Raw genomic sequence first — 10967 nt, forward strand, 5'->3', positions numbered from 1 at the left:
CTTTTATAAACTTTCAAATCTGCCCTTTTGAATCCGCTAAGTGTTTTAGCGTGATTCCCTTTGGAAATGACTCTCAACGATGCGATGGATGCGATAATATATCAAGTCATATTACACTGTCGTAGAGGGGTCCACATACTTTATCGCAATCGGAGGTTTTAGTGTGGCAAGGCCTTAACCACTTGCGATACTAATCCTGACACGATGGACGCGCTATTAAATTGCAACATATTGCAAGGGTCCCATGGGTCTGCGCATATTTTATCGCAATCAAAGGGTTTCAGGGTGACAACCCTTTTGACCTTTGCGATATATATATTGCTCCACTGTTTTATATATGCTGCTCCACTGTTTTCACTTTGTTTATATATATATATATATATTTACATGGGTTTGCACATATATTATCGCAATCAAAGGGCTTCGGGGGTGACAACCTTTTGACCTTTGCGATATATATATTGCTCCACTGTTTATATATATGTTGCTCCACTGTTTTCACTTTGTTTATATTTATTATATATATATATATATATATATATATATAATCTTATGCTCTGCTTATGCTTCGCTTATGCACCTTACTCTTGGCATATGCGATAGCTTGCTCCTCTGATAGAGTATTCGCTATAGTATATTTGCCGGGATTCCGTGCTGATAGTGTATTTGCCTTATAACTCAGTCTTTCTGCCTCTAATAGTGTAAATGCCATATACCTGAGTCTTCCTGCCTCCGATAGTGTATATGCCATATATGCATAGTTTTTGGTTGCCAATAGTGTTTAAAGCATTATTATATGTCGGCCTCCATTTGCGTTAAATGCATATATATATGGTTTTCTCCTCCGATATGGCCCTGTCTGCTCCCGTTAGCTCTGTTTGCTTCCTTGTGGCTCCTATAGCTCTGTTTGCTGCCTCCCATGGCTTGTTTGCTCCCTCTGATGATGGCTATGTTTGCATCCTCTGTTTACTCCTGTAGCTCTAATAACTCTGTTTTGGCATATATATATATATTATTTTATATATATATATATATATATATATATATATATATATATATATATATATATCTATATATATATATATATATATATATATATATCTATATATATATATTATTATATATATATATATATATATATAATGGTTCCTCCTGTAGCTCCTCTTGGTTCTTCTTGGGTATGTATTACATGCAATGCTCTTTCAAAGACCTCCTTGCTCTGATATGAATTCTTTGGTAAATCCTCTTGCTTATGGCTTGACTATCCTAATGGCCTTGCTCCTGTCTCTTCATGGATCTGCTCGGCTTCCCTTGGCTTCACGTCATCTTCCAGTATCTAGAATATTGCCATACTGACATCAATAACAACCTAGGTCAACAATCTCCCCCTTTTTTATTGATGGCAATATTCTTCTTCTCTCCTCCTTTGACATCAATGGCAAAGGAGTGCTCTGGGACTCCCCCTATCAAACTGCTTCTGTTCTTCATGAATGGTAGATTTTCATGGGATCTGTGACTCCCCCTATCATGGTGCTCTTGTTCTTTTTATTCAAGATAGAAAGATTGATGCTTTATCATCAATTAGCACATTATTCCCTCTTCATGTCTTAGAACTACTTTATCATGGCTTCAACAATGCTTAAAGATGCTCTACTTCAATGCTTTCAATCGGATTGCAAATAACCATACACCAAATGTCCAAGTCCAGGCTTTGATGCTTCAATCCATATTGTTGTCTCCATAGGCAGAATTGAGAGACCTTCATAGTCCGAATCAAGAGAAACTACCACTGAGATTGTCTTTCTTGCTGTCTTTCTTCATATCTAAGTTCATTTGTGTCTCTGTGCTTCCCCTTGAGTGACTGCCATCCAGTATTCAACTTCATTGCTTTTGGATGAAAAGGTGAAAGGTTGTGCCTTGTTGTTGCTATATTTTCTCAGTAATCCGTATCAGCTTAAGTTATATTTGACTGCACAACATTCTCCTTTCTATGAGCCATCTTTTCCTTGTGTTCTTGTACAGGTCTCTGCATGTTAATTATGCTAGCAGATTTAGATATACAATCCGTGATTGTCTTTTAAAAGCATTCTGTTGATTTGCATCTATTTGCAATGCTTTAGTTTGTTATATGCTACCAGCTGATCTTACTTCAAACTCCATTCCAGATGTATCTGTTTGTTTGAAGACTAACTCTATTAGTGTCCAAAATTTATTTGTTCTCACATTAAATCCCTGAGTTAAGACATAAACTTTTGTGATAACAACACCATGGTTGTTTGCCCTATTTTCTCTAGCATTAGATTACTTTCTCGGTTGCTTCAAATACTACTTAGTGATTGAGTGGAAAGCATCTTTAACAACAGTTCAAAGACTGGTTACAGGATCATATGCTTCAATGGAGTACCCCTGAGAAATGATCTTTATCAAAGAATGACTGTTAATATAGTTCAACAAGGATTTCATAAGGACCCTTTCACTATTAGCTTCATCAATAATGATCAAGAATCAAAGGCTCCCCCTAACTATATGCATCATCTCTTTTGGCAGAGTCTTCTCATAAAATGCTTAGATTGTCAAAATTTAGGCCAATGACATATGTTGTTGGCTGGAGAGCTCAAGGGACTCTCGGATTGTATTTCCTTCCTTCTCCATACTTGTGTAACTTTCTTCTTTTGCATGGTTCTAGCTTGTGTAAGAGCCCAAGTTAAGTTACAATCACGTGCCATATCACCAATGTTATGACACTTGAAGCATTCTACATTGTTCATGAATAAGAATTCATGTTTTCTTCCTGCAAAATTGTTTCTTGGAGATTGTTGGGGACTATAATATCTATCTCTATGATATGCTTTACAGTCTTTTGCCATGTGACCAAAGTTTGTACAAGAATAACAATAACCAAAAAATGAACTTTGGTACGTGGGAGATGGAGATTTCCTTGATGTACTTCTGAAGCCTTTCTGCCTTGAGATCCTTTGATGATAACCATTGCCTCTCGCATCTTTGACATCATCTACATTTCTTCTTGGAGCTGGATTTCTTCTTGGAGTAGGATTTCTTCTATTGTAGCCTTGATTTTTCTCCTTGCCTTTGCTGGAACTGGGAGCATCACCATTTCTTTCTGGCTTCTTCACATCTCTTTTGTTTGAAGCATTTTCATTCTTGTTTGAGGATTCACCTGCATACTCGAGACCTAATTTATCAAATGGACATCTGTGATAGCTGAGCATGTCATCCAAGGCTTGAGAGCTCTTCAAGATTTTGTTAATCCCTTCAACCTTTGTTCTAAGGAAGACAATCTCTTCTTCTAATCTTTCACATTCATTATTCTTCTTAGCAAGTTGTTCCTGAGTTTCTTCCTTGATACGAGTAGCTTCATCTGCTTCTATTTTAAGGGAGATGATATGTGACTTCATTTTGAAGATTTCTTCATTCTTTGCTTGACTGCTCTCCATTTCTCCTTGATCCTTGTAGCTTTACATGTTTCCGCCTATCCTTCTATGACTTCCAATGCTTCCTTTGTCTTCTCAGCTCCTTGTACTTGTTTCCTGGCTTCTTGTAGTTGAGATTTGAGAGAGGAGACCTCTACCTTGTACTGACCAATCTCTTCTTCAAGTTTGTTCAAGCTCTTGTGCCTTTGTTCAAGTTGACTTGACAAGGTATCTTCCTGCTTCTTTGCTTTATTCAATTGATTTGTCATGGATATGACTTCTTCATGATGCTTTCTTTTGCTTTGATGATATTCCTTCTTAAGCTTGGAAAGCTCTTCATCCCTTTCTTGTACTTGAAGCTTGACGAGGTCAACTTTCTTCTTTGTTTGATCTTGGTTACCAACTAGTGCTATCTTCTTAAGTTCCTCATTTTCCTTTTTCAAATTGTTAATCTCTTCCATGGCAGTCATAAGTTAAGCGAGGAGTTCTTCTATAAAATCTTTCTCATTCTCTTCATCTTCTAGGTCTGTTTTAGCCTTGATGTCATCATTCTCATGTTCAGCTTCTATGATGGGTTCTGGATTTCCTTCTAGATTTCCATCATCTTCTTGACTGATGGTCATGGTCAATGCTCCTTTTGAGTGAAGTTCATGAAGTTTGTCCCATATACCCTTTGCTGATGAACATTTTCCTAGATTGTTCTTTACAGAATTAGGCAGCCCATTCAAGATTGCCTTTATTGCTTTTGCATTGTACTCCTTGGATTCTCTATCCATCCTGCTATCATCAATCACTGATTTCCAGATTTTAATGCCTTGAGTTTGTAAGAAATTACTCATTCTCGTTTCCCATATATTAAAGTTCCCATTGAGCCTTGGAGCCTCCTCAAATTGATTGTCTTCTATTTTAGTAGTAGAGGGAGACACATCCTTAGGAGGATGGGAGACTTTCTTTCCTGACTTCGCCATTTGTGTTCTAAAGGTCGACCTTCAAGTTGTTAAGCTTTGAATGAAGGTACCACCTCTGATACCAATTGTTGGAAATACTAGGGGGGGTGAATCAATATTTCTTTTTCCAACTATTGTTTTACCAGTTAAAACATATATATTTAGAACTCAAGGTGAACAACAAGAACAAGTGCTTTTATTAATATAAACTGTGCAGTAAAATAGATACAATATATAGATGGTTGCAATCAGTTGCCAAGCTCCAACTCAAACTTTGGTGAGGCTCCAACCTTCAGAGCACAACTCTATTTCGCCAAGACACCAATCTTGGACTTAGGAGCACCAACTCCCAAGGACCTCAATCTTTCCAGTTCCTGAGACACCAGTCCCAAGGACTCCAATCCCTCTTACTTCTGAGGCCTCAACCCAAGGACTCCTATCCTTCTTACTTCTGAGGCACCAGCCCGAAGGACTCCAATCCTTCTCACTTTTGAGGCACCAATCCCAAGGGTTCCAACCCAATCTTGTCAAGGCATGTTTGATAGTAATCTTCTGCTCTTAGAACTCTTCTCTGTTGAGTGATGTTTATTTATAGCTTCAATGTAGTCTCCAAGCTACAGTATCAATGACAACCAGTCTTCTTATGAAGTAGTCTTCACAACTCTACACACTGCCCACACATAGTCTCCAATAGCCTTCATGCTCTTAGATAATGTCTTCACACAACTTTAGTCAGTCTACTGTTAGCTGCACTAAGCTCTGCATAAAGAACAACTTCTTGTTCAAGCTTATGTTCTTTGCTGGCTACTTCTCCCCTTCGACTGTCTGCTGTCCTGTTGGCCCTTCAACCCTCTTTCTATTCAGCTGGATCCTCTTGCTGCCTCTGTCTCCTCTAGCTTATTTCCACAAAAATGTTCAACGATGTTCAACAACCTTCAACCACTTAACTACCCGATGTTCTTTGCTTTTTCTATCTTATTTGTTCCCCATTCCTCTGTCTCCCGGTTTCCTCTCTTCACTGGCCCTTTAGCTTCCTCAATGCTTGCTGTCATTTCCTTTGTGCTTGCTTGCTTCTTCAACTTCCCGGATTTTGGTTTCCTCTGTCTATTCATGCTCACAGGACACCTTGACTCAGTGGTAAGAACCGAATCATACATAGAGAACACATATACAAAAAATCATAACATCGCTCTCCTTTTTTAATGATGACAGACATACACAGAGTCGGCATAGTTTAATGGACAACCACGTCCTAATCGCAATCGCAATCGGCTTGATTCAGCCTCCTGAACTATAGTTTAGGCCTCTAGAACTATCGGGAGTGTTACTGTATTACATTTCTGCCTCAAAGGCTAGCGCACGAAAAATATCAGAGAGATAATGGTCTACCCCTTTCGGGACCCAAAAACCCTTCAAAATGTTAAAACTGTGATTTTCCACCTTTTACATAGTTATATGGCTTTTACAGCAGATCCAGATCTGACCGATCGGACGGTCAGGATCCAATCGCAGTATCGACAATCGGCATCACAAGGCTCTCAATTATCGGTGCTTTTCCTTTGGTCCGATGCGATATCGCTGTTCGCTACCGGCGATCTGCAATAGTCGCTTCAATATATATATATTATATATATATATATATATATATATATATATATATATATATATATATATATATATTTATATATATATATTATATAGATATATATATCTCGCTCCGATATGTCGATGCGATACAAATTGGCGATCGCAAGTCGTAAGGGTTTGGTCCACTCCACTTAAGCGATGCGATAACACCGCCAGATCCGATAATACTCAACACTCCCTTTTATAAACTTTCAAATCCGCCCTTTTGAATCCGCTAAGTGTTTTAGCGCGATTCCCTTTGGAAATGACTCTCGGCGATGCGACGGATGCGATAATATATCAAGTCATATTACACTGTTGCGGTGGCTCCACATACTTTATCGCAATCAGAGGTTTTAGTGTGGCAGGGCCTTAACCACTTGCGATACATAATCCCGACGTGGCGGACATGATATTAAATTGCAACGTATTGCAATTGTCCCATGGGTCTGCACATATATTATGGCAATCAGAGGGTTTCGGGGGTGACAACCCTTTTGAACTTTGTGATATATATATTGCTCGCTGTTTATATATACATTGCTCCACTGTTTTCACTTTTTTTATATAGATATATATATTGCTCCGCTTATGCACCTTACTTTGGCATATGCGATAATGTACTCCTCCGATAGAGTATTTGCCATAGTATATTTGCTGGGATTCCGCACCAATAGTGTATTTGCCTTATAATCAGTCTTTCTGCCTCCGATAGTGTAAACGCTATATACCTAAGTCTTCCCTTCTCTGATAGTGTATATGCCATATATGCATAGTTTTTGGCCGCGATAGTGTTAAAGCATATATATATGGGTTTTGGCCTCCGTTTGCATTAAATGCATATATATATATATATATATATATATATTATATATATAATATATATATATATATATATATATATATATAGATATATATATATGGTTTTCTCCTCCGATATGAACCTGTTGCTCGTTAGCTCTGTCTGCTTCTTTGTGGCTCCGATAGCTCTGTTTGCTGCTTCCATGGCTCTATTTGCTCCTCGATCCAATGGCTCTGTTTGCGTCCTCTGTTTGCTCTTGTAGCTCTAATCACTCTGTCTTGGCATGCATATATATATATATGGCTCCTCCTGTAGCTCCTCTTGGTTCTTCTTGGGTATGTATTACATGCAATGCTCTTTCAAAGACCTCCTTGCTTTAATATGCATTCTTTGGTAACTCCTCTTGCTTATGGCTTGGCTATCCTGATGGCCTTGCTCCTGTCTCTTCATGGATCTGCTCGGCTTCCCTTGGCTTCATGTCATCTTCTAGTATCTAGAATATTGCCATATTGACATCAATGACACCTAGGTCAACAACTTCTACCAAATGATGCATACTTGGGTTGCCTTTTTAAAATATTCTCATATACAAGTTTTATTACCAAAATTTATCTTGTTTAGGTACCTAAAATTAACCTTACTCCAAAATTCATATGAAGTTAGGATGGTTGAAGTTTCAAATTCAATTCCTAGGAATAAGGAAACTTTAAACTTTCTTTATCCTTACGTAAATAACCTAGTGGCTATTATAATTTAACCAAGTCCCTTCACTAAAATAGGATATAATTATGTAATTAATCATATTCACCACGAGTTACTTTCCACCATTAGTTATGCATTTGTTAGCACAAAAATAAGGAGTAAAAATGTAAATGTGAAACTTCGAGCCCTCCAAAATTGATGGAAACCTTTGTCCAAGTGCCTAGATAGATCACATCTTTTAATGTGCAATTTTTTTCCAAATTTAACACTCCAAACAAAATTTAAACTTCTAAAAATGTAATCTCTTTCCATATTTAATAAATCCAAAAAAATCCAAAATTAAAATAGGTATAAATCCAAAAAAATCCAAAATTAAAATAGACATAAATCCAAAATTAAAATAGGTTGTAATTTTATCGCGAGCATTGTTTTTTAATTGATTAATTATAAATATTGTTATGACTTGGTTTTGGATTATATAATATAAACAAGTAAATTGTTTTCTGAAATTTAAAATATAATGCTTTCTCACGCATCAAAATTGTAGATATTCTCTTCGAGAAACAACCTAATTTAAAATGATTTAAAATTAGGTCAATTGACTAAAATTTTAAAAGACATTTGAATCTGGAAGCGCCTAACAGCCATACTAGGGTATTCAATGCGCCGGGAGATGCACGGGAATAGCTCGCTAACACGTGAATTGCTCTTTTTTATTTAGTGGCGAGTTTCCGAATTCGCGTGTTAGCGGGCTATCTCCCGTGCATCTCCCGACGCATTGAATACCCTATGTATGACTGGTTAGGCGCTTCCTTTGAATCTCACCCCACGTTGTGAAAACCTAACCTCATTGCGAAGAGTTCTGGACTTCAATGTGAAGAAACCTAAACTCACATCAAAATTCAGATCACAAACTATAAAGTCGTGAATATTAATGTTTTCAATTTATTAGTGAATATATGGTTTTTAAGGATGTCTGAAAATTAGGAAGAAAATCGGATACCATTACGTGTCAGTGCCACGTCCAAATATTTTGGGCAACCTAATCCTCTGACCTACCATTCAAAGACCTCAATCCATTTTGTTAATTTAAAAACCTTCCCTCCAACGTGTACAGCTCATCAGTAACGTGTACAACTCATCATTTTTTTTCCACAGGTTGAACGGGAAGTTGGAACCCTCCAAAATATCTAAGACTCTTAACTCACCCGGTCATGACCGCGGTCAAAGTGGCAATTGCGGTCCGTTGAGACTATATCGCTCTATAAATGCAGAGCCGCAAGCATCTCAGAGCAGGGCGCTGGATCGTTTAGCTGGTAATGGGCAGGAGAACGATTTGCTTTGAGATTGAGAAATAATCTAAAAGCATTCAGATCCGCGTCCGGACCTTAAAATGACGGCCATGGATGATCTTTCCAGCCCAAAGAAGAGTCCCTCATGGAGGAAAATCAGCACTGCAGAGCTGAAAACACATGATAAGCCAGACGATCTGTGGATTTCGATAAGTGGGAAGGTTTATGATGTCACTAAATGGTTGGACAATCATCCTGGAGGGGAACTGCCTCTGTTAAATCTTGCAGGCCAGGATGTGACGGATGCATTCATTGCCTATCATCGGGCTCCGCCTGGAAGTATTTGGATCAGTTCATGATTGGAATTCATGAAGATTATGAAGTTTCTGAGATTTTGAAGGATTATCATAAGCTGTTGGGGGATTTGAAGAAGGCTGGGCTGTTTAAGGGGCCTCTGTTAGTTTATTTCTTGATAAGTTTATGGATGATGGCAGCGCTGGTTTTGAGTTTAGTGGGTGTGGTGTTTTATGAAGGGTTTTGGCTTCATGTTGGATGTGGTGTTTTGTTGGGGCAGTGTGGATTCAGAGTGGATGGATTGGGCACGATTCAGCTCACTGTGGGCTTGTAGGTCATAAGAAATAGATAGGATTATTCAGTTAGCGGCTGGAAATTGCATGTTTGGGATTAGTATTGCGTGGTGGAGAGAAATCATAATTCCCATCATATTGCATGCAATAGTTTGGATCATGATCCGGATCTTCAGTATGTGCCTTGTTTGCAGTGTCTTCTGGGTATTTTGGTTCTTTGTATTCTTATTTCTATGATAGGAAAATGAATTTTGATGGCCTGGCTAGGTTTCTGTGAGTTACCAGCATTGGACCTTTTATCCTGTCATGGCGGTTGCGAGGATCAATTTGTTTGGGCAGTCGATTGCTTTGCTTTTGTTAAGAAGAGAGTCCCACACAAGGGTGTTGACCTCACATGCATTATTGTGTTCTGGATTTGGTTTCCACTTTTGGTTTCCTGCATGCCTACTTGGGCTGAGAGGACAGCGTTTTTTTTTCTAGCTTTGCTGTGACCAGGATCCAGCATGTTCAGTTTTGTTTAAGTCATTTCTCTGGCGGTGTGTATATTGGCAAGCTCGTAGTAATACATGGGTTCAGTCTCAGACAAATGGGTTAGTTAACATCTTATGTTCTCCTTGGATGGACTGGTTTATGGAGGTTTGCAGCATCAGATTGAACATCATCTGTTCCCAAGGTTGCCCAGGCACAATCTGAGGAAAATTTCTCCATTTGTGCAATCGCTGTGTGCCAAACACTGCTTGCACTATGCCAATGTGCCATTCTGGGAGGCTAATTTGTTGACCATTGGGGTTCTTCGTACTGCAGTTCTGCAAGCTCAAGACATGTCCAAGCTTGTGCCGAAGAACTTATTGTGGGAGGCGGTTAACACCCAGGGTTAATATTGTTGTTATTCTTTGCTTTTTTTATTCTAGCAGTTAGTTTGTTTTTCTACTTGAGTTTCTGAAAGCTGGTGAGATTACTTTTGCCTCTCGGTAGCACTATATTATGTGTCATCTGAAGTTGTAAAAGAATCCGATCCCTTGAAAATGCAGATACTTTTGCCTCTCAGGGGCACTATAAATTATGTGTTATCCGAAGTTGTAAAAGAATCTGATCCCTTGAAAATGGTATCTGCAGAATCTTTCAGTATTTTTGCATTCATGAACTTGTTATGATCTAAAAAGTGCCAAATTTATTACAACTCTGAGATTTCAAAGGCAAACTGATGTTCTCAAATGCACAACGAGAATTTGGAGGTTGCAAATACCTCCGAGATTGAGCAAATTTAATAAAGATACACTCTCATCACAGAGACCCATATCTCTATTTTAGGCAGCCATTTTTAAAGTACTCCAAGGAAGTAGTTGGTCTACAATCATTAATTATTCATCTTGTAGGATGTCACTATGTGATAGTAGTTATATGTGTTCAAAATTGTAAAGGAACTGTAGGTGTTCCAGTTTCCATGTTGCATTCATTGCTAAGAATCTTCTTTGGTTACTTCTCATTCACATGAAAGTTTCCTTGTGTTAATTTCTTGAGAAGACACAATAAATCCATGGTTTTGGCTTATGATAATATTATGTATACCAATCCATGTG

The 10967-nt window shown here is 38.2% G+C and overlaps 1 pseudogene; it reads left to right on the forward strand.

Moving 5' to 3' along the window:
• The first annotated feature begins 8775 nt into the window (after nt 1-8775).
• LOC149200456 (delta(8)-fatty-acid desaturase 2 pseudogene) lies at nt 8776-10457 on the forward strand (annotated as a pseudogene).
• Nucleotides 10458-10967: the final 510 nt, after the last annotated feature.

This window comes from Pinus tabuliformis, chromosome 2_1 (assembly GCF_031772625.1).
Source record: "Pinus tabuliformis cultivar Carrire ecotype Pingquan chromosome 2_1, CPIR1, whole genome shotgun sequence".
NCBI lineage: Eukaryota > Viridiplantae > Streptophyta > Pinopsida > Pinales > Pinaceae > Pinus > Pinus tabuliformis.